This window comes from Chelonia mydas, chromosome 11 (assembly GCF_015237465.2).
Source record: "Chelonia mydas isolate rCheMyd1 chromosome 11, rCheMyd1.pri.v2, whole genome shotgun sequence".
In the NCBI taxonomy this organism is placed as follows: Eukaryota; Metazoa; Chordata; order Testudines; family Cheloniidae; genus Chelonia; species Chelonia mydas.
The window spans coordinates 61,762,375-61,785,545 of record NC_051251.2 but is presented as its reverse complement, the minus strand read 5'-3'; the positions used below and the strand labels follow the sequence as shown (position 1 = coordinate 61,785,545).

Below are 23,171 nucleotides of genomic sequence, written 5' to 3'. Positions count from 1 at the left end.
AAAGGAGGTTCTGGAAACCCCATCATTGGAGTTTTTCAAGAACTGGTTTGACAACCACTATCAAGGATGGTGTAGGTCAGTGATACTCAGACCTCAGTGGTTCAGGAACCAAATTAGCAATCAACATTACCCAAAAGAGCCAGAGTAGTGTGACTCTGAAGGTCCCTTCCATTTTTATGGTTTCTATGAAAACTGAAATCTGGTGTTCCAGCTAGGACACCTGAGAACTACCTCTTTTGATCCTCCAGTCTAGGAAACCGAGGAGAAATGGAGGAAAACTCTCTCTTAAAAGGGACCCATCATCTTCCAACAGTATTACCACTACTACCATTATTATTTGTATTACTGTAGTTCCTAGGAGCCCTAATCATGGACCAGACCCCTTTGTGCTAGGAGCTGTAAAAACAAAATAAAGACAAAAACAACGAGGAGTCCTTGTGGCACTTTAGAGACTAACAAATTTGTTTGGGCATAAGCTTTCATGGGCTAAAACCCACTTCAACAGATGCATAGAGTGGAAAATACAGTAGCAGGTATATATACACAGTACATGAAAAGATGGGAGTTGCTTTAACAAGTGGGGACAGTCCCTGTGCCAGAGTTTACAGATTAAGCAATATTTTTTTTACAATCAGGTGGTTTCCAAGAGAGGAGATCCAGTTGTGCTTAACAATTTTGTTAAGAATTTAGAATTTAACAAATTTGTTAAGAATTAACAATTTAACAGAAATCTACTACCACTAAAGTCTATCTTTCTCACCTCTTGCTCACACCATGTCTTGGTCACACATCATGTTTTGGATCCCTTTACTAGCTACCCATCTTACTGTTCACTATTATTCTTAATTTATGGCCTCATATCATTCAGTTCCAGTCTACATCTCTGATCTTATCTCCTCTCATTTTCCCATCTCACCTCTCTGTTCCCCAAGGGTGCCTCTTCCCCCCTTTGCTTCCATCCCCCTCCCAATTCCAGGACATCCCCTATGCATGAAACAACCTCCCAACTCCCTAAGCTATCATTCTCTTCTCATTAAAATCCCTAAATTTATTTCTACCATGTTGTTCTACCAGCAAGTTAAAAACAAGTAATAAAAGAACCACCAAAATGTACACCAACCTAAAGTGAGGGACCAGAGATCTTAATCATATAACTCGTCTCACTTTACACCCATCACTCCCTTTTGTTCACTGCCCTGACTTATTGCTTCATGTCTAACATACAGAATGCAAACTCTTGGAGGCAGGGATCTGTCTTTTATTTGTTCAGTAAAGCATTTACCTCGGTTTTAGATACTAGAATAAATAATTATATTTTTGTGCACCAATTGTGATAACTGCAATATAATCTGGCTATTGGCCGTGAGAGTGCTGGTTGGCTCTTATGGTACATATAAATTATCTCTCAAAGAAACCTGGGCAATGGTCTGTGCTAGTGGTACTTCAGAACCAACAACTTGTAAGAAAAAAATCCTACAAACTAAATACAAAATGACTTTCCCAGAAATATTTCTGTTTATGTGTTTCAGGGGCAGCTAGATAATTAAAGCCTTAATGCACATAGAGATGGTGGTGTAGGAAAGAGAGGGTTAATTTTAACTTAGGCACTGGGGAACCACAGGGAAGAAAAACCCGTAAAAGGGATAGCCTACCCCTTCCATGGAAGGGAACAGAAAAATCTAAGGTTTTGGTGGTGGTAGACTGAACTGGGTGCGGAGAGCAGGCAAGCATTTGTATAGCAACTTCGATTGGAGTATCCTGCTCTGTTTAACCAACCTTAAGCCTCACAACACACTTCTGAAAGAAGGAAACATTGTTTAGGAGCAGGAAACTCACACGCAGATGGGCAAATGGCTTGTCTAAGGTCATACAGCGATGCGTGTTGCAGAGGCAAAACAGAACCCAGGAGGGGGGACTCTCAGTCCAGCACTGCACTTGTGAGTGTAACTAAATGCCCGCTCGCTCGGGACAGGAGCATAAGGACGGTGACGGTTGAGGGCAGGCAAGTGAGGTGCTACAACCCAGATAACAGAAATTCCTCACAGGGCAATGGCCTCCCGTGCCACGCAACTGGCCACTGCCAATCCCAAGCTCAGGCCCCACAAGTCTCTTCCACGCTTCCATGAGGCTTCTGGGTACCTCGCCACGGATACTCGCCGCTGGGGTCGCGGGGTGCCCACAGGCACATGCAGGGGACCAGCCCCACGCTGGGGAGTAACGCCCTTTCCCTCCCTGCCCCCTTTTCATTCCCCCTCTGCTTCGCGTCCCAAATCGCAGCCCCCTCAGAAGCTGCCCTGCCACGCGTGGGGCGGCCCCAAAAGGATGTCGGGCTGGGGTTTAGACAGGGACCCACGTCCCCGGCCCCAGCCCCGCCCCCACGGGGCCCGCGCCCGGCCGCCGGTCCCCATTCCCGGACCACACGCAGGTAGGGGGAAGCCGGGGCGCACGCCGGCACCGTTACTTTTCGGCCCGCGCGAGGCGGGGACGGGAGCGCGCGCGCGCACCTGCACACGCCGGACGGCGCGCCAGGAGTTGTTTTGTAAACAGCGGTGAAGCCCCGCCCCCGCCCAGCGTGCGCGCGACGGCCGCGGCTTCCCCGGCCGCGGCGGCTGCCGCCCAGGCGCTCCCCGCAGTGGCGGTCCTGGTCCCTCTCTCGGACCGCTGTGTCGGAGGCCTACCGGCCGCTTCTCTGCCCAACAGCCCCACTCTCACCTCAGCCGCTTCTCCTTTTTCCCTTCCGTACCTCGTTGGGGTCAGAGGACGCGAGACGCCTCCACTTCCTGTTCCGGGTTATGGCCCCGGAGCCTGACTCTTGCTTCCGTGCGTCCTCTATTGGTCGGCTCAGGCGGGGCCCGTCGCATTTGCAGGAAGTTTCTGCTACAGTCAGATTCTGTGCTTGTGAAAGGGGAAGTGTTGCCTCTTAGAGGCACCCAGGGGGCAGCGTGTAATTGTCCCAGGTCACTGGGCGGGGGTTTGAGCCGGTTTTGTGTTGTAGTGTTGAAAAGGAGCCCCTAGATACTGAACCCAGCCCTTGTTGCTGCTGGCTTCATCTGGTAGAAGGGTTACTTCTGCAGGGGCCCTCTCTGACTAGAGAGGTGAAGAGGCACCTAGTGAGATTTCCAAAGCACTTGGGGCACCTAACACCCATCAACTTCAATAGGAGTCAGGGGCCTAGACCCAATGAAAATCCCATTAGGTTCCTATTTGCATTCTTAGATGCTTAAATACCTTTTAAAACCTGGCCCTTTCTTACAAAAAAAGTTACATTCCTGCATAGCATCCAAGTCAAACATCAGTTTTTGTGTATCTTGTGTTATGTCTGGATTTATAACCATGCTAACATGGGAGATACAGTACTCGCATTTGCAATGTTTAGCCATACATTGTTTCCAACCATGATTTTATTGCGAGTCTCATGATATTTTCTGTTCTTCTTCACCCACCTCTAGAGTCAAGTGATTACATGAGAATTTCAGCTTTCTTTTAAAAAACAATTAGTTTCTAGTCCTTGTGGTTGTGGAAGGAAACTTGAAAGTGTGACCTGACTGTAGACTTAAAGGCTCAACAAATAGAAGGCAAATAAACCCCCCAAAATATGTATGCTTTTGATCAATTTTTTTCAATCTCACTCATGATGTTTGGATGCTTGGGGTTGGCAATACTAAAATTTCTACTTTCTAAGAAATACGCTGAGCACTTACCCCCTAAAACACATAATTTCTTTACACCATCTGAAGAAAGACTAGGACATAAAGACATTTCTGTCATTATCCTTTTAGCAATCAACAAAGAGCTTGTTTTTCATTAAGTATCATATCTGCCCCATCAAACCTTATCACAAAGATGAAGGTCCCATTTTGACTTAATGGCTGAATTATAGCTAAGACTGTTCACGTTATATGGAAGAGCATGAATGGTTAAGAATAGTAAACTCAGTGCTTAGCTGATGTTCTATTTATTTTAACCTTTAGGGTTTTTTAATTCATTTCATACTCCTTTGAGTGACCACCTATTGCATCTTTCCCCCTTGCAGTCTCTTCCTGGCATTGGGTCAATATTTTTAGTGTGTGTCCTCATATTTTATGGTAGTAAGGCCAAATGCAAACAATGTCAAAGCCCAAGCCTTTACCTATGAAGACATCTGTCAAGGCTGATTCCCCACTCTGGCACTTCGAGTGCAGAAGGTGGGGGGCCCAGAAGGATCCTAAAAATTAATACTGGCCACTCCAGGCTTGTATTAAACTCCCAAAGTTACAGCTTCTCTCTGACCTTGGATGGGTAGATGCTGCCACCAACCAAATGCAAAACCCCTTGGAATCCAGGAAGGCATACTTGGGATTTCTTTCCTGTGTGGTACCCTCAAGCCTTTTCACCCCCGGGAAAGAACTGAGAGAGAAAACAAAGGAAATTAGCTGTTTCCCCCAGCTAATTAAACAACATATGCACAAATCTCGAGGTAGGACACCAAAAATCCAATCCTGTTCTTAAAAAAGGTAAATTGTATTAAAAACAAAAAGAAAGAAAATACATCTGGAACTTGGGCCTTTGCTAGATTTAAAAAACCCAATTACAAAAATTAAACATCAAGTATAACCTTCTTGAGGTCCAGCTTAAAGGTTACAAGCAAAACAAAAAGCATTTGCAAAAAGAAAAGGCGTACTTGTTTCACCTTAGAGACTAACCAATTTATTTGAGCATAAGCTTTCGTGAGCTACAGCTCACTTCATCGGATGCTTGTGCTCAAATAAATTGGTTAGTCTCTAAGGTGCCACCAAGTACTCCTTTTCTTTTTGCGAATACAGACTAACACGGCTGCTACTCTGAAAAAAGCATTTGGGGTTAGCACAGAGGAATCCACAAGCCAATCAGAAATAAACCTAATCGCGTCTTTCTAGACATTTTCTGATTTATGAGTAGGTTTTAGGTATGATCTGATAATTTCCATACCTGACAAAAAGCTTTTTACAGCATAATCCCAGCCTTGTCTTTGCTCTGTCCCCTCTCTCTGGAGAACAACAACAGAACAGACAAAGGGAAGTTTTTCCCAATTTTAAAAAGTTCTAGCCTTCCCATTGGCTCTTTTGGTCAGGTGCCCACTCCTTTCCTTTTACCTGTGGACTGTTTAACCCTTGACAGGTAAAGCAAGTGGAGAACAGCTACTAAGAGGGATTTTTTAGCTAACTGGCTTGCTGGGTGCCCACAAAAGGGAGCTACTACACCCCACTCCCCTTCATTTATCACAACATCTGTAAATACAGGTTTGGATTCTGCAGTGTGATCCATCTAACTGCACCCTTGTGCACATGTGAAGCCACATTGAAAGTGCCATACTATGGGAAATCTTGCAGAGCAAATTTAGGAATGTATACTCAGGATTGAAGTAATACAGAAAATTATACAGTAAAATAGCATAGGACTTTTTTTTTAAAGGGGGATGCTTTATTGTTTTTCCTTTTACGCTAGTAGCTGACCCAGGCTGTCATAAAGTCATCTGAAAAAAAGTCAAAAATGGGTAAAAACTTAAAAAGTGGATAGTAACAGATCATGAGTCCCAGTGATGACAGAACCTCATGATATTCTAAACAAAAAGAGCTCCCAACCATGCTTGTAGCTGTTCCCATCACTTCATACTGACTCAAAAGACATTCTCAGGTTTCAGAGCGACACACGGAGTGACAATCCTAGAATCATATTGTATAGATATACATGCACATATATATATGAGCAGCAAAAGTGGAAGAAAATGCTAGGATGTATGAAGATTTGGATGGAAAATAATACTGAAAAACATTGCAACACCATTATATAAATCACTGGTATAACCTCACTGTAAGTACTGAGTTCAGATCTGGCCACCCCAGCTGAAAAAATATGTAACAGAAATAGGGATGGAAAGAAGGATGATGAAAATCGGAGGTTTGGAAAAGATTCATATAATGGGAACTGTTTGGTTGGAGAGGAAATATTATAGAGAAATATAAAATAATGAATGGTAAAGAGAAGGAAAAGCAGGCATTCCTATATACCCTTACTTACACAATACAAGAATAAGGGAACATTCAATGAAATATTGAAAAGCATTAAAGCAACAAATTTAAATCAATTTTACACCACATATAGTTAACCTATGGAGCTTACTGCCTATTGATTCTAAGAACTCAGCAGGATTCAGAAAAGTCTCAGGACAGCAGACAATGGTTAAAAGAAAGAAAAGAGATACAAACCTAATACAACCTTGTTTCCATTTTTAACTTGTTTTAACTCAGCTGTGTTTTACTATGTTCCACTAGAGGGCTATCTGATCACCTGTATTCTTACATACAAAGTTAGTAGCCTGTAAGAGGTGGGGCAATTTCTTACTTTGTTTTCATAGGTAGAATATTGTTAATCTTGGCCCAAGTCAAAAGAAAGAGTTAATTATTACATGTATTCTTAATTTGAAATTGTTACTAAATTTGTTCAAATTGTCCCATATACTGCCACAATACAGAGCTTTTTAAAGCAAAGCTTATCTAGCCCAAACCTGTGATCACAGACACAATTATAATTGTGTTGTGTTTTTATTTAACTTTTTTTTCAGTCACACTACAGCATCAGCTGGAGAGCCAGCCCTAACTTTGAATCTCCTTTGGTGAATTAACCTCTTCAGAGAACTCCAAAGATGTAATTATGTGGGGTCAATGCAAATATTGCAGTTGATTTAAGGGGGAAATTGGAACTGGGCCTCAAAATAGGTAAGCATCCCTCCCTTCTCTCACATTCATGTTGGTTGTTCTGAATCATACAGTAAAAGCTGTGTTATCCAGCAGTTTACCAACCGGAAAGCTCTAGAAACCAGCATTTCTGATATCCATTAAAAGTCCAGTTGGTGTGGGGCTGGCAGGCTCCCTGTCTGGCTCCGTGTGGCTCCCCAAAAGTGGCAACATGTCCCTGCTGCTCCTAGACAGAGGAACGGCCAAGGGGGCTCCGTGCGCTGCCCCCACCCCCTGGCTCCGCAGCTCCCATTGGCCTGGAACCATAGCCAATGTGGCACCTGTGGGCGAGGCAGCGTGCAGAGATGCCTGGCTGTGCCTCCACCTATGAGCAGCAGGGACATGTCGCCTCTTCCAGAGAGTCACCCGAGGTGAGCACCACCCAGATCCAGCACCCCGAAACCCCTCCTGTGTCCCAACACCCTGCCCCGAGACCCTCCTGCACCCAAACTCCCTCCCAGAGCCTGTGCCCTGCACCTCCTCCTGCACCCCAACCCCCAGTCCTGAGCCCCCCTCCTGCACCCAAACTCCCTCCCTCCATTGGTAAGTATAACTCTTAGTTAACTGGAATTTTAATGGTCCCTCCCACCCCCCCAACATGCCGAATAACAAAGCTTTTACTGTATTATGTTTCTTATTGTTTCTAGAGTAAATGTCATGAAATTTTCCTCACATCTGAAGCCAAACCAGCTCTTTTACTCTCTGTTATCTTGTGAGTAATTTTGAAGCAAAGAACAAAATTTCCCCCTCAAGAAAAAAGCAGGAATAGAGAAGTTCTGTTTTTTCTCCAACAACAAAACTTAATTACAGGATAAAAATGCTGATAAGCCAAACTACTAGCCTTTGTAAGAGAAAAGACATTTTTCATTTAGAAAATGTAGGGACTTTTGCACCTGGGCAAACCGGAAGATGGTGAAAAGAACTTTTGAACAAGAATCTATTTATTTGACTGGTAGTTTTCAGCATTTCCCCTGCTGTTCAAAGAAACTACTGTATGAACTTGACCTCTTGATTTTTGATTCTGCAATAAAGTCATAAACCTCTGTCATATCATAGGTTGGTATTGTATTTAGGATCCTGGACTGGGACTCAGAAGATCTGAGTTCATTTTCTGGCTTCGACACAGGCTGTGTGACTTTGGTCAAGTTCACTTAATCTGTGCGTCAGTTTTTTTTCCCCCTGTAAAAGGAGGATAATTGCACTTTCCTACCTCACAAGGGTGTATTGAGTGAAGTACTGCAGTAGTGGGGGCCATGTAACTAGAGAGAAGTATCAAATAACGTAGTCATGTAACAGTCAATTGCCTTGGAAACATTTGAGATGTCAAAATGGTCCAATCCTGTGGGCAGAATTCTCATTTACTTCACAACTGGGCCCAAAATCAGCATTATAAATTCCCTGCAGAATAAAATGCAGATATAGAAGACTGACGAAGAAGTTTAAAAAAATTTGATGTATTCCTCACCCTCATCCAATTTCTGGTCAGTCCACATTATTTTTCAGACTTTTGTTTTCTTCAGGCCTCTTTGCAGCCTGGCAAATGTCATGAAAGTTTACCAGGTTAAACTCAAGATCTATTCATCAGTATTTTGCCATGATGATTTGGCGGGGGAGTGGAATTCTATTAAAAAATTGGGATAGGCAAATGTTGAATCAAATTTTTCAAGATAAACCATCGTGCTTCAGGATCAAACATTTTCTACCCTGTACTGATCACTCTTAAGCAAAGATTTTAAATATATTTATTGAATTTATTGAATCCATTGGTTGTCTCATGTGACTAATTTTGGAACATGAGGTCTTTCTCCAGTAGATCCCTGTTTTAAATCAGGACTGTGTCAACAGAGGGCTGAGCTTAATCTCTGATGGCTGTCCAGTGGCCTGAGTGAAATGTATTGGCAGTTTCAGTCCACTTTCTCGGTAGTATGCAGTTTGTACACAGCTGCCCCGAGAGGGAAGGTATTCAGAATCTTTCATATAGCACTCAAATAATATGGCTATTGGCTACTTACTGTGATGTTGTCATCCATGTTATTGGACAGTCAAATCACGTGAATGGATAGTCAACATTCAAAAGCTTTAGCCTCCATTTAGACTTTGTACTGAGAACATGAGAGAGGAGTGGAGCACAGCATGGGAGTCTCTTCATCCAGCAAAAGTGGAGTTCAGATTGTGCAAAGCCACAATTTCTTATGGCAACTCAATATTAAGCTCTTTTGCATGTAAACGACAGATGTCCAAACCCACAAAAAACCTTCCTAGCACTCCATCCTTTGTCATTTTCCACTCAAATAATTTCAGCAATATCATCTTTAAAAAGATGGAAGTAAATTTCTTGTTGTAGGAAGTAAGCAAAAGCCTAATAGGAAGAAATTGTTTCAAGTAAAATTGTCCTCCATTTTGCGTATTTTGCTTTATGCTCCATTTTGCTCGCTTTGAATTAGTAAGAAGAAATTGTTCTGCATTTATTCTTTACTGATTGTGTTATTGATTGTTTTTAGAAGGATAGAAGTTTATAGCTGTAATTGCCTTATTTACTGTTTGATATGAGTGAAGAATGTATGGTAATTAATTGAGAACGGACAGCTAGGCCAGATGGTCAGGAAGGGAGTGGAGGAGTCGAGAGCCACCAACTTTCACCTGCATGACAGATTGACGACCCTAAAGCAAAGGCATACACCCCAAGGCCAAGATAAAGAGTGAAGCAAAGGGACGAGATAGGAAACAACTGCAGATAACTCCCAGTAACAACCCAAATAATGCTGATGGAAGCAACCTTGAACAGCTCCAGTGTAACACAGCAAGTTCCAGAGGACTTGTATGGGAACTTATTACTATAAAAGAAGGATGTATTGTCATGGGACTTTTGGTTCGCTCTGCATCAACATCGGAGCTTCGAACATGTTCGACAGAGCCCAGCTCCCCATCCCTCGGGTGTAGTTTCAGCTGGCCACTAGAACTGACCGAGCAACACTAAGGACTGGTAACTATAAGATCCAGCTGCAGAACCTTTTGTGTGTGTGTGTGAATGAAAGCATATTCTGATTTTAATGCTTAAATTGTACTCTCAATAAATGCAGTGTATTGCCTTATCCCCTTTAAAAGATTCTATGTGCTTCTTATAAGCATAACAAGGAGAGTGGTAGTATACTCCCAGCCTAGAGCTGAAGTTGATAAGTTTAGAGACAGCTACTTAAATAGTGTGTACAGGAAATGTTCCCATCCTAGTCTCTTTATCCATGTGAAATGATCCTACTGGGAGCTGAATTTAAGGCATGCAGTCAGATTATTGATATGTGCTTAAAAAATAGTAAGGGATTGATTGGAACCTTGTCCCTTTTGATATGTCTTGAGTGGAATTAGAGCTGACAAAGTACTGGAGTAACCTGTATTGGACAGAGAATTTCAAGGGTTTTCCCTGAATTGGAGAAATGTCTATCAGAATGCAGCTTACTTTCTGCATGACATTAAGCTGAACAACAACAAATCATATTGATTTCTTCCATCCTCAGTGCATTGCATATGCTTCCCCATTTAGCTGTTTGGTATGAAAGATAAAAACTTCCCCAAAGATTTCTTGTCATACAAAGGGGGCCAAATCCTGGAGTCCTTATTCAGACAAAACTTTTCAGACTCAGTGGAAAGAAGTAAGAACTGAATACAATTTAAGAAAGAACTTCAGCCATCATTTACCATGATCTCTTGATAAGAAGCATGGAGTGCAATTCTGCTCTCAGTCTAGTCATTCTAAATCTAGTACTTGTCCATAGAAGTCAATGCATTTACTCCTGATTGACAGCAGCATAGCTGAGGAACAGAATCGTAATTTACTTATACTCCTCTCATCTATGTGCCTGCTGCGGTCCCTGGTGGGCTAATTCTCTGCTGGTATATACTGGCATAGGTTCAGTGACTTTAGTGGATCCATGCCACTTCACCAGCTGAAAAAGATTACTAATACATATTGAGGCTTCCATGTAGGAGGAGTGCAGACTGGTGAAATACTTGGTGAAACAATTGTAGTTGGCATGCCCATTTGCTAATTCTTGATATCTCCATGGTTCTTTCTGAAACTACTTTTCCGTACACCAGTATCCCACTGCATTGGTGGAGGCAGAACCCCCATTGTGTGAAAAGCATTCTTACTAGACCACGATCTTGTCAGCTTGGTTATTTGTATTCATTAGATAACAACAGTTAGTCTCTGATATTTGACAAAATACCAGAGAAGTAGTTTATTACATGCATAAGTTCAAGAATCTTGGACTGAACAGTGATTGGATTGCCAGTCACAGAGTGATTCTGGCATCTCGTTCCTATTTTGCTATTATACTACTAAAGAATGGAAATATCTGTGATCTGAAAGGTCTGTATTGAAACCATTTCCAAATATTTGTGAACACTGGAAAAAAATCATTAACATCAATGAAAAATTCATGGGAAACTGGACATTTCTCACAAGTAACTTTTCCATGTCATATCTGTCATTGCCCGATGCACCCTTTTCTTTCCCTCTCATCTAAGTTGCATGCTAAAATTGATGATTTAACTGAATAGAGCAGGCCATGAATTCATTCCCTGAGGTGGCAGAGATTTAACTAAGAGCAGAGCCGGTCATGAACTATGCCACCTATTATATTTTAGATTAGTTGTTCTTTTATAGTAATGTCTGTGGAAAAATCTTAAATATTTTATTAAAACCATCTGAGCGATTTAGTTTAGCCACATAATCTTCCATTCATTTTATTGAAAAATATTTTTTGTCTGTATTACTGTAGTGCCTAGGAGCTGTTGTGCTAACTTCAAGGGAATAAGTAGCCCCAGAGAGTCAAAGGTGTTAATGTGAGCCCGTCTCTGTACAACACTAAACAGTTAAATATGGTTTTGAGTAGAGACCTCTACTTGTTTAGTCCTTTGGCAAACATACCATTAAAAATCCTTTTAATCTTTTTATTAAAGATACGGAAAAGGGGCAGAACAATTAAAGCACTTGAAATGAAAAGTATTAAGGCTTTCATTTTAACAATAGCCTTTATTTCCTTTTGCTGTCTGACAGCCTTTGAGATGGTAATAACTCTCCTTTTGGGGGGGGAGAGAAGTTAGGTGAAGTGGGCGGAGCTGTTAAAGTTCTATCCCATTCCCTTGAAAACAGAACAAAAGAAGCATGCACATGGGGGGAGAGAAAAGAAGAGCAAAGATTGAAAACACAGGTTCCATCTCTGGTGCTGTCTCTTACTTGCAACCTCACTTGAGGAGAATCACAGGCCCAGAACATGGTCTGGTTAGGCACTCAGAGACCGGCAAACTCGCACCAGCCGTGGGCTGTTCAGGGCATTCCTTGTATTGGCCTTTCTACAGGACTACAACAGTATTGCAAAATATATAGTCATGACTGGCTGAGCCAGGTGCTTATTAGACAGAAGGCAAAAGGAAAGAATAAGAATAACGGGTGGAACAAAAAGGACACATCTGGGAAGGGTGTGTGTGACAAGGTCTCATATCCCAGGTGATGTTTGGGATTTAGCTGGATCCGGTGGAGGTGGTGATGTCATCTGGGTTCCTCCTTCTGGTCTGGTCTAGTCAGGACATGTCTCAGGATCAGAACAACAAAGGTCCAATGGGGTCACAGTGGATCCTGGGGTCCCAGGAGTTGGTGGGGGTGGCAGCCATGATGGTGAAGCTTGCTCCTTCTTAGTCCACCCGTCTCCCAGCCAGCAAGCATTTGATCTTCCCCTGAACATAGGTGCCGACTTCCCCTCTACACGGGGGTGCTCAGCCTCCACACCAGACCCTGCCTCCACTCCAGCCCTTCTCCCAAGCCCCTGCCCTGCCTCATCCCGCCCCTGCTCTGCCCCTGCCATCCACCCCACCCCTTTCCCCAAGATCTCACCTCCTCCCCACCTCTTCCTGCCCCTGCTCCACCTCTTCCCCATCACTTTCCACCCTATCCCCTGAGCACACCCCATCCCTGATCCTCCCCGCCCTCCAAAACAGCTGTTGGTGGCAGGCGGGAGGTGCTGGGAGGAAGGGGGAACAATGATAATCGGGGCCGCTGGCGGGGGAGAGTTGCTGTGGGGTGGAGGGAGAGGGGGGGAGCTTGGCTGCCAGTGGGTGCTAAGCACCCGCTAATTTTTCTCCATGGGTGCTCCAGCACCTATGCCCCTGAAGCCTTTTTTTCTTTAAGGACCCCAAAAGGGAGTGGTGGGTGCAATAGTCCATCCTTTCATTACTGAGTTCACCAATTAGGCCTAATTTCTGGCACACCAATTTTGATCGATTGATTTCTGGTCTCACACTTCTCTTGTTTACACGTATAATTTCAAACAAGAAGGCCTACTACTATAACTCAAGGACTCTGTTGGACTAATTCAGTCTGTTCGTCTTCCTTTTGTATTTTCTCCCCATCATTTATTGTTATAGGTGACTGGAAAATTTTATAAACTTTTATCTACTTTCCCACAGTTGAGCTTACAATTGGGGTAGACATGTTAGACCCCCATTATTACAACAAAGCCCTAGTCATGGACCCCATTATGTTAGGGGCTGTACAAACATGAGGCTAAAACTCTAGACTGCTTTGAAAAATCCCACCAAACCATATCAGAGGGCATATATATATATAGAGAGAGAGAGAGTACTTTATTTATAAGTGTGTGTGTTTGATCTGAAAAGTCAACTTACATCATCTAGAGAGTTAATTGTAGCTTCTCCAACATATTAGATTTAAAAACACCCATAATTCTAATACTGACGTGGGTGGAAGGGAGTGGACCTGTCTAAATGACCCTTAACATTCCATTAAGCAGATGTTTTAGATTAAACGTGTCATTGGACCATGCCAAAGATAGTGTCACTCAGATAGTTGCCGAGTAGGGCACATAAAGAACAGTTAAGCACTAGTAAATATGTCTGCTTTATTCAGAGAGCTGACCTGAAGTAGTAATTTGTTTCATTTCTCAGAAAGAGGATATTATCCTATTCCAGGTGATCAGATAGTTAAAAAGTCTACCTTTCCAGGGTGGATATCAGTCAAGAACCAACATCCAAATTCTTAGGACAGTAGAACAGACATTGCAGGAGTCATAAAGCAGCACAGAGATTTTAAAAATAATTTGTTTTATTGTCTTGCGTGGCTAAAATTAGCCCTGCAAAAACGAAGCAAATTTTTAAAAGGGTTCAGTTCATAAAGATAAGAGTTTAGATTTAAATTCATTGGACCAAATCCATTCCTGGTACAACTGAATCGATTTAATCTCCATTGAATTTGGCAGTTGGTGTGCTTTAATTTAGAAAATATTATATGAGTTTTTGCAAATAAAAATCAGCATTTCCCTAAAATCAGTAACCCCCACAATGGGAAAAAATTGTTAGGACTACCTGAGAATAGTTCGTGTTCCTGATGAGTAACCATTTTACCCGACTTCTCAACTATAATCTGTACTTTGGCTGACACTCATTAAGTATCTCCTTCAGAAGGGTTGTTTCTCTGTGCATCTTAGCTCCCATATGTCTTCTGTGCTGCATTTTATTTTGAAATGTGTAATAAATAAAATGATTTTTTTTTCAAACCAAAGCATTGATGGTGCCATTATAACTCATTTGCCTTTCAATATAACCATCTTATTCACTATGGAACAGCCCAGGATCTGTAATTTGCATGAAAATAATCCCCTTTGTCTTTTCCTCATCACATAGAACCCAAAGTATTTCTCTCCCTTCCAAAAAATTTCCATGAGTTGTGTTGCTCATGAATGCATTTAATTGATCAAAATAGTCCTGGCATAATGCCACTCTTACTATTATGTATAATAAAAGCCCCAAAGCCTCATTAACTGATCCTGCTTCACTAAAGAAACACAAATGACATGGCAAAGTAAAAGAACTTCCCAGCAATAACAGGAGAGGACAAGAAAGCAAATGAAGAACGGGGCTTTTCATTAACTTTGTTTTAAACTGTTATAACATTATCTAATAGTCACACTGTAGAAATGCTAGCAGCAGTTAATGAGTTGCATGAAACCATAATGAAAGGCCGAAATAGTGCAGATTCACCATGCCTTTCTCACTAGGTCTGGATACAGAAAGGAAATAAAACGCAAGTAAAGCCTTGGGGCCCAGTCCTATATTCACTGGGCTCTTGAGATTTCAGCTGAAGTCAATGGAAGTTATAGACGGTTAAGATGCTTGTTTATCTCTAAATGGATCCCAAGAAATCCCAGACTGTGAATAAAATGATTGTACTCTGCCAGAAACAGGGCCAAATTCTGTCCTCACACACACTGATTATTTTGCTTCCAAGGTGTCAAACGAGGACACATCCTATGTGTTTGGATATACTGTGCCAAATCTGGCTATTGCATGGCAGTGAGTTCTAAGTACGGGCAAATATCCCTTTGATTTCAAGTGATGTGATGGAAAATCTGAGTATATTGGACCACTATTTAAAAAAAAATCCTCTTTTCTTTTAATGTTTGTATACTCTTAACTACAGGCTGGATCCTTAACTGTATTGTGCACCCGCTCAATACAGTGGTTGGGAAAATGACTGTAAACCACCTTTACTCCTCCTTTGATCTTGGATGTAGATGGGGGCCAAATCACACTCCAGGTACATATTAAAGCCATGGTGGATCGATTAAAAATCAGTGATTTAAATCTTTGATTTAAAATCATGATTTAAACTAACAAACAGGAAACCTTGAACTAAAATAATCAAATTTAATTGTGTTTTGCATTTATACTTTGTAGTTATTTTCCTAAAGAAAGGTTAATTCTCGTTGGTTGGTTGGTAACCATTAATACATGTTGACTGGCAACTAAATATAGCCTTTATACTAAATTTGGTGCTTCTTTTTGCTAAGCAGGAAGATATAGTGTATCTATATACATTTATTTAAGCAATTATAGAGCTTAACGTAGATTTATTCAGATTCTTAGTTTTTACCTTTTTTATTATGTTAGGAAATGGTGGATAATATATTTCATATTTACTAGATGGTGATTAATTTACTTACAATTTGTATCAAGCTCTATTTTAATGAAAATTCAAATTAAATTACAACACATAAAAACAGCATTTAATTTTTTATTAAACAAAACTACTTTAACTGTGCTGAATACATAAGAGAAAAAGTTTATGAAATCATGTTTTGCATTTAAAACTAACTGATACGTTAAACAAAGCAAATAGTATCTGTAGTTAGTGAATTGAACTGATTGTTTCTGGTCACCTTGTCAAGATTTTAGAACTAGTAGATCTCATCCATTCACATCTAATTTTTATTCAAAGATTGGAAGAGAAAACAAGCTTTCCAGTACTTCCAACTCCCAGGCAGTTTCTTAACTCTGAATGAACTAGTCACTGAACTGAACTAGTTGAATAAATTGAAATGAAGAAAATATGCTCTCTGCACCTCCAGAAGAGGTGTCAGCTGTTAAAAACTGGTTTAGTAAACTCTGATTCCAGGTGCTTAGCCAGCAACTTCCACCAGTTCAGTGGTTTAATTTTGAAACTTGGCTGAAAACAAGTACCGCTTAATATTTTTAAATTTTAATTTAAATGATGTTAATAGATTATTAGTTTAGGCCTTAGCATAGGTTATCTATTCCAAAATTAATTTTAAATAGATTTTTTAAAAACTCCAATTTAAATATATTTTTTAAAATCCGATTTTATCTACCTTGACTAGAGCAGTCACAGGGCTGCTCTAACTTATGCTGACTGAAACACTATTGCACTCTGACATACCCCAGAATATTTCCTACCCTGACAACACTGGCTTTACACCAGCCAAGGTTTCCCTTATACTGGGAGAATCTTCAGTTGTCTGATTAAGGCAGCTTTAAGTCCCCATTTGCACTGCTGAAGCAGCACAGAGGGAATTGGAGCAGGACCAAGAATCTGGCCCTTGAACTATATGCCTTACAATAACCAAATTTGGCATTGTACCCCACAGACATGCTATGTGCCACTCCAAGCAGAATACTGAAGAGATCTGCTACACAACTAGACCTATATTTTCCCATTCAAACACTTCCAGAATAAAAGAACGCCTATTAAAGGAGGCACATCTACAAGGCACATCTATCATTGACTTCACAGAGAAAGGAGGAAACGTTTCAATGACACAGAGGGTGCAACTAAAGGAGCCAAATCCTGAAGTCCTTATTTCTTATTCGTTTCTTTCTCAAGTAGAATTCCCATTACCCCGTGGGAGTTTTGCCTGAGTAAGGAGAGATTAAGAAATAAATAAGGGCTTCAAGATGTGTCCCAGTATTAATGCTAATCTTAACAGGAAGCGTCTACTGGTGAGTTGTGTTTGGGTGTTTTTGTGTAACAATAGGAGGCCTGGTCCTCAGCTGATGTCAAGCGGGATTGCACACTGACTTTTAATTGTGCCATCTAGCTCTTATAAAACCCAGCACTTTTCACCAATAGATCTTAAAGTGCTTTACAAAGAAGCTCAGTATAATTTTGCCTATTTTACAGATGGGGAAACTAAGCCACAGGGAGGTGAAGTGATTTGCCCAAAGTCACCCAGCAGGCCAGTGACAGAGCCAGGAAAAGAACCCAGCTCACCTGAGTCCCCTCCTGGTGGTCTGTCTACTAGAACATGCTGCCTACCAGTTGAGGATTTGACCTGTGGCATCTGTTGGCTTCATGCATCTCAGACACAAAGAAAAAAACCTATTTTCAGTAAATAACTAGAATGTATGATTTAACCTCATTGTAGTGCTTTTCTGCTCATTTAAAATTACTTTCTATGAACCAAAATGCACACCAAAGACATACTGTGCAATCCGTCCATTGCATATCAGAAAACAGCATGTGTTACTTAACATTCCCTTATGAATGCTACACATGCAACTATTTCCATTCAACAACAACTCCCTCTGCTTCCCTGCAGACAGTGACCTAAAGTGATTCATTCATATGGCTAGAATTTATTTTTGGTGGGATGCTGGTTTTATAAAGACAGCCAATATTTCTAAACAAGTCCAGAAGTCTGGAAATGTTTTCCAATTTCCTCTTGCTAAACACTGTTATTCCATTTTAGGGAAGTCACTCTGAACTCTGCACTTCAGTCTTCCTTCAGCTGTGGAGTTTACATCCATCACGGAGGTATTTTCTTCCAACAGAAGCAAATTGGTATGTGGATTTTTCTGTTTGTTTATTTTAACTGTCTTGAGCTAATGAGTTTTCCAGCAATATGATTCCTGAAGACAAACAAGCAACATGGGAGAACACCCGCTGACTAAAAAGGTTTCTCTGAAGAAAGGGCTTGATTCTCATTTACACTACTCTGGCAGCATCAAGGAATCTGAAAGTGGGAGTGAGTTACATTTTTAATAGCTTTCTACTAAAGTTCATTTACACCCCTCTAAGTCCCATTTATGCTGCCAGAGTGGTGCAATGTAACCTTAAGGTAAACAAGAATCAGGATCAGTCTCTCTCTGTCTGTGCTTTGTGTTTTGACTTTAATGAGTTAGAATTGTTTAGGGATTGCACAAATTTGCCACATCTCTAAACCAATTCCAACCTCACTGGAAATAAGCATAGGGGGTCTGACCCAAAGCCCCCTGAAGTGAACAGAATCTTTCCACTGACAGTATGAGCCTGATCCAAAGCCTTATTGAAGAGGTAATTCTAGAAAAGAAATCAAGAATCCTCATGAGCTCAGGTAATCGATTAATAAGATCACTCCATACGTCAGAATTGGGAAGTAATTAGTAATGAGCAAAGTCTTGTCCTGCTCTGGTGAAGTGACCAAGAAAATGTGTGTATCAGGGCAGCGGACAGTGAAAGACAAATTAGACTTGTGCCTGTTAGTGTCATTATACAGTAGTACAGGATAGGATTCACTTCTATATTTGCAGTAACCACAGAATTGTCATGCATAGCTTTTCTAAGTGAAATCTAATGAAAACAAAAATTTCACAAAATCAATTATATTTAACTTAAACTCCTTCCAGAATCCTATTAACTGAATCTCTGAACTAACCATGTAAACAAAGGAAACAAGAAGTTTTATAAACTCTGTACAGGAGAATTTATTTTTTAAATAAAAAGTTATATTGTTGAATAACTTTTGAAAATTATTACAATAGTTTACATCTTTTAGGGGAGAGGAGAGAGATCATCAGGCTAAAGGAAGAAAATGGACACACCAAATTTGGAAAACTGTAGCACATTGTCTAAACTCCATAGGTCAAATCCTGCAGGCTGGACTCAGCCCTTAGGTTTCAATGAGGTCGCTCATGCTTACATACCTTGCTAAATAAAGGCTTGAGAATTCACAGAAATGTAGGACTAGAATGCACCTTGAGAGGTCATCTGGTATTCTAGTCCATCTCCCCTGCACTGAGGTAGGATTAAGTATACCTGGACCATTGTAAATATTTAATCATTTGCTCAGGATTTAAATTACTTTGATTAGCTAACTTCATTATTGTTTCACCTGTCTTAAAATAGGAAGTGCAAGCCTCTGATAACCTGCTCTAAATCTATCCAGTGTCACTTCTACACAACTGTAAATCTCCACCAACCTAATTCCCCCTCCTCCACATAAGTCAGGGAAGGGCAGACAGGGAACAGCTCCTATCAAAGATACTGTGAGCATGTAAGAGAAAACCGGGAGTGAGGGAGCTGTCTGCAGGAGATTTGAAGCCGGGAGCACACTTACTAAATTAGCCAACCGGAGACGGCTGGTGCAGGGAAGAAACCTTTAGGACTGTGGTCCCAAACTGTGGGGCGTGCCGCACTACAGGGTGCTGAGAAACATTCCCTAGCCCCACCCCAAGCTTTGGGACCCTTACCCCTGTCCGCCCTGGCTCCAGAGTGGGGCACTGGATGGGGCAAGGAGGGCACAACCCTCAAAGTTTGGAGACCACTGCTCTAGGAGCTCATTCGTGACAAAAGAGTTGAAGGAATTCTGCAGGGAAAGGGACTGACTGGGAGAATGTCCAAGGGAGTCCACTTGAGCAGGGCAGCTAGTGCTGGATACAGATTAGGACAGATTTCTGGGGACTCTGTAAATTATTGGAGAATTTTTTTTTTGTTGGGTTGTTTTTTTGGAGCTTTGTGAATAAAGAAAACCAGACTCCCAAGAAGGCCTGTGATTGAAAGGAGAAAGAATGTGTGGGGTTTGTTTAAGGAGCCCTGAAGAAGAAGAAAACAGAGGTGGGGCACTGCAAAGTCTCCTCTGGCCATGAGGGGGCATTCAGGTGGTGGCCACCCCAATACACCTGGCACCTGAGCAGGGACTTTTAGCATCCCCTTCTCCAAGAGGGTCCATGGAGGAAGTCTTGTGATTAATGATACAGCAGCAACAGGCAGAGAAGGAGCAAAATCATCTGCTCCAGGTCTTACTAGCCACCCAGCAGCACGCACAGGAGGCCTAACTGGCTGAACAGGAACAGAATTGGCAGTTCCAGGCCAAGGTGGCCAGACTGCTTGTGCTAGGTTAGCTGGGTGATCCTACAAGGGTGTTCCCTGCTGAGGCTCTCCCAGGACGCACCCTAACCAAGCTAACTCTACTGACCCGGGAGCCTTCCTGACATCTGAGCGGGTGACAGCCACCACGGCCTGGGAGAGAAGCCTCTCCGCTCCCCCTTTTAGCTACATGGGGAGGCTAGGGTTGCCAACTTTCTAATCTCACAAAACCAAACACCCTAGCCCCTCCCATCCCCCCGTGGCCATGCCCCTGTCCCACGGCCCTGCCCCCCGCTCACTACATTTCCCCCACCCTTGGTGGCTTGCTCAATGCTCTCCCCCACCCTCACTCACTTTCACTGGGTTGGGGCAGGGGGTTGAGGTGTATGAGGGGGTGAGGGCTCTAACTGGGGTTGCGGGCTCTGGGGTGGGGCCAGAAATGAGGGGTTGAGGGTGTGGGAGGGAGCTGTGGCTTGAGGCAGGGGTTGGGGTGCAGGGAGATGAGGGCTCTGTCTGGGGGTGTGGGCTCTAGGGGTGTGGGCTCTGGGGATGAGGGGCTTGGGGTGCAGGAGAGAACTCCAAGCTGGTGGGTGGGGCACGGGCTTACTTCTGGCCAGGACTGTCCCTACAGGGATGCGGGGCCCGGGACATAGGGGCCGAGTTTCTAATCTGCCGGGGGCTGCTTCCCCCCTGGCTCCGCCAAGACCCCAGCCCCACTGCACCCCTTTCCCACTCCCACGCCCAGTTCCACCCCCTCTCTCGAGCACGCTGTGCCCTCACTCCTCTGCCCTCTCCCCCAGCACCTCCTGACATCACAAAACATCTGATCTGCAGTTGGCGCTGAGAGGGAGGGGGAGGCGCTGATCAGTGGGGCCTGCCGACAGGCGGGAGGTACTGGGGGCAGGGGGAGGTTCTGGTAGGGGAGTTCCTCCTTGCCCCCACCTGCCGCTCACCTCCTCATTCACCTCCTCACCCCACTCGCCTGCCCACCTCACCTCCCCGTCACCTGATCACCCTGGGGAGGCCTAAGCTGCTTGCAGGGCCCTGCGTACAGATGAAGCCCAATCTTACTCTACCCTGAAGGTGGCCATATTGGATTAGCTTGGACTCATTCCAAAAATCTATGATAGGAAGTTTCATGAGGAACCATTTCTAAAAAGGGGCTGTCATCCAACGGCTCCGCAACTTGGCTACTCACTGACTGACCCCATGGGTGACCTGATGGATAGCATTGTTTTGGAATAGCATTTAAAAATTCTCCCCATAGCAGTTCGAGCTTAGGGTTTGTCAGTTCTGCCCCATTAACCATCGCAGAGGCTGTAGAAACGACAGAGCGGTGTCTAGAGGCCGAAGCTTCAGGTGTTAGGATAATACCCCCTAACCCTCTCCCCACCCTGCAATAACGCAAGGGTTGTTGGCATTGTTTCAGGTTTCAGCACCCCAGGAATAAGGAGGTGCCCTTGGTATTGGGCCCCCCTCAAAGGACAGAGCTTCTACCTTCCTGGAGATCTCCAGTCAGAGGCGCTTTGAGACCCCAGGATCCAAGCAGGCCTTTGTTGACCATTCAAGAGAGGCCGATCATATGTTATTGCTGTAGGCAGCTGGGACATAGGCAGTGAGAGTGTCCCATGATGGAGTGTGACTATCTAGGGTGTCACTTTGGCAGGTAGGGTAAGACCTCAAACCTGCCAGCAAGAAATGCCTTAAGACCCTTCCTGGTTCCCATCCAGATAGAACCACACTGGGTCCTGGGAGCAGTACTGTCCTAGAAGTTTCACACTCAAGAACATCCTATCCTGTAGGAGTAGGAAACTCCTGGACTGTGAAACGTGGTATTGGTCCTCGAGAAGGAATGCTGGGCAGTGAAGCCCGGCACTGCTATCTGCGTTGGACTCCCTTTTTCCTTGTCACTGACCAGGCGGTGCTCTGATGGCTCCAGATGATGAGAGATTCAAATGCCTGGGTTACCCATTGGTACCCTTCCCTTTTATTTTCCTGGACAGCGTTGTCCCAGCAAGAGCCACCAGACTTCAGACCTTCTGTCCAGGACGGACAAAGATGGTGAACCAGGTGGTGAGTGCTCTGACAGGCCACTCAGAGTGGTGCGGGGTATGTGAGAGCAAAGGGAGTGAGGGAGCCTGCCTGACTTGAGGAACTAGAGCAGGCTTGCTAAATGAGCCAACTAGAGACACCTGGTGCAGGAAAAAAGAAAAGGAGTACTTGTGGCACCTTAGAGACTAACCAGTTTATTTGAGCATGAGCTTTCGTGAGCTACAGCTCACTTCATCGGATGCATAGCATATCGTGGAAACTGCAGAAGACATTATATACACACAGAGACCATGAAACAAAACTTCCTCCCACCTCACTCCCCCGCTGGCAACAGCTTATCTAAAGTGATAAGGAGCCTCCGGCAGCTGGTTCCTTACAAGACCTGAAGCAGTTGGGGAGGGAGGGAGACTGCGGATTCTTGGGGACTGTGTGAGTGATTAGGGAAATGCCTTTTTTGTTTGCATTTGCTTTTTTGAGCTTTGTAGATAAAGAAAACCAGACCCCCCAACAGGCTGTGATTGAAGGAGAAAAACAAACCCCACATAGTCTCAGGAGCCCTGAAGAATCAGGTGCAAAGACTGCAAAGGCACCCTGGGGATGCTTTGGTGGTGGCCACCCTATTACACAGTACTTAAAGTGGGGGAAGGGGAGGGCTTGCAATGGGCCAAAGACCCTGCTGAGGGGTGGACTTTAAGCATTGTCTTACTAAAGCTTCTGCTCTGAGGTTGAGAGATTCCCTGTCTGTCACCCCCCACATACCTACACACCTTTTTCAGACCACTTTAAGCAGCAGTTACTGTAGTTTTGAGGCTTCTATAGCCAGCATGGAGTGGCCTCTAGTGTCACTCTTTGGCCTGGGAGGTAGGGTTCCTTCCTTCCTCCTTTTCAAGCTTGGCACTGCAGCTGAGAGGATTTGGTCCTGAGAGGCTGAATTC

The 23,171-nt window shown here is 43.2% G+C and overlaps 2 protein-coding genes and 1 long non-coding RNA gene across 15 annotated transcripts in view; 2 read left to right on the top strand and 1 right to left on the bottom strand.

Annotated features, from left to right (window-relative positions):
* The window catches only part of ZDBF2 (zinc finger DBF-type containing 2), a 39,152-nt gene extending 36,332 nt beyond the window's left edge, over positions 1–2,820 (bottom strand). For 4 of the 10 annotated variants that reach the window (XM_037912201.2, XM_037912206.2, XM_007071925.4 and 1 more), the window contains exon 1: positions 2,713–2,820. The gene's annotated coding sequence lies outside the window, so the exon portion shown is untranslated. The other 6 variants (XM_037912208.2, XM_043525835.1, XM_037912205.2 and 3 more) reach the window with 5 other exon arrangements.
* LOC119567328 lies at positions 1,825–9,841 on the top strand. Of its 2 annotated transcripts, none has more exons than XR_005227307.2 (3): positions 1,825–1,937; positions 6,581–6,734; positions 7,400–9,841. It is a non-coding gene; the product is annotated as an uncharacterized LOC119567328 (long non-coding RNA). The 2 variants fall into 2 exon arrangements; XR_005227308.2 differs by lacking the exon at positions 1,825–1,937 and adding an exon at positions 2,208–2,425.
* A 5,391-nt stretch (positions 9,842–15,232) lies between these two features.
* Positions 15,233–23,171, top strand: part of CMKLR2 (chemerin chemokine-like receptor 2) — a 31,702-nt gene continuing 23,763 nt past the window's right edge. The window contains exons 1-2 of one of the 3 annotated variants that reach the window (XM_037912216.2): positions 15,233–15,360; positions 17,810–17,901. The gene's annotated coding sequence lies outside the window, so the exon portion shown is untranslated. Of the gene's footprint in view, positions 15,361–17,098; positions 17,464–17,574; positions 17,902–23,171 lie in introns of those variants that run through there. The other 2 variants (XM_043525832.1, XM_043525831.1) reach the window with 2 other exon arrangements.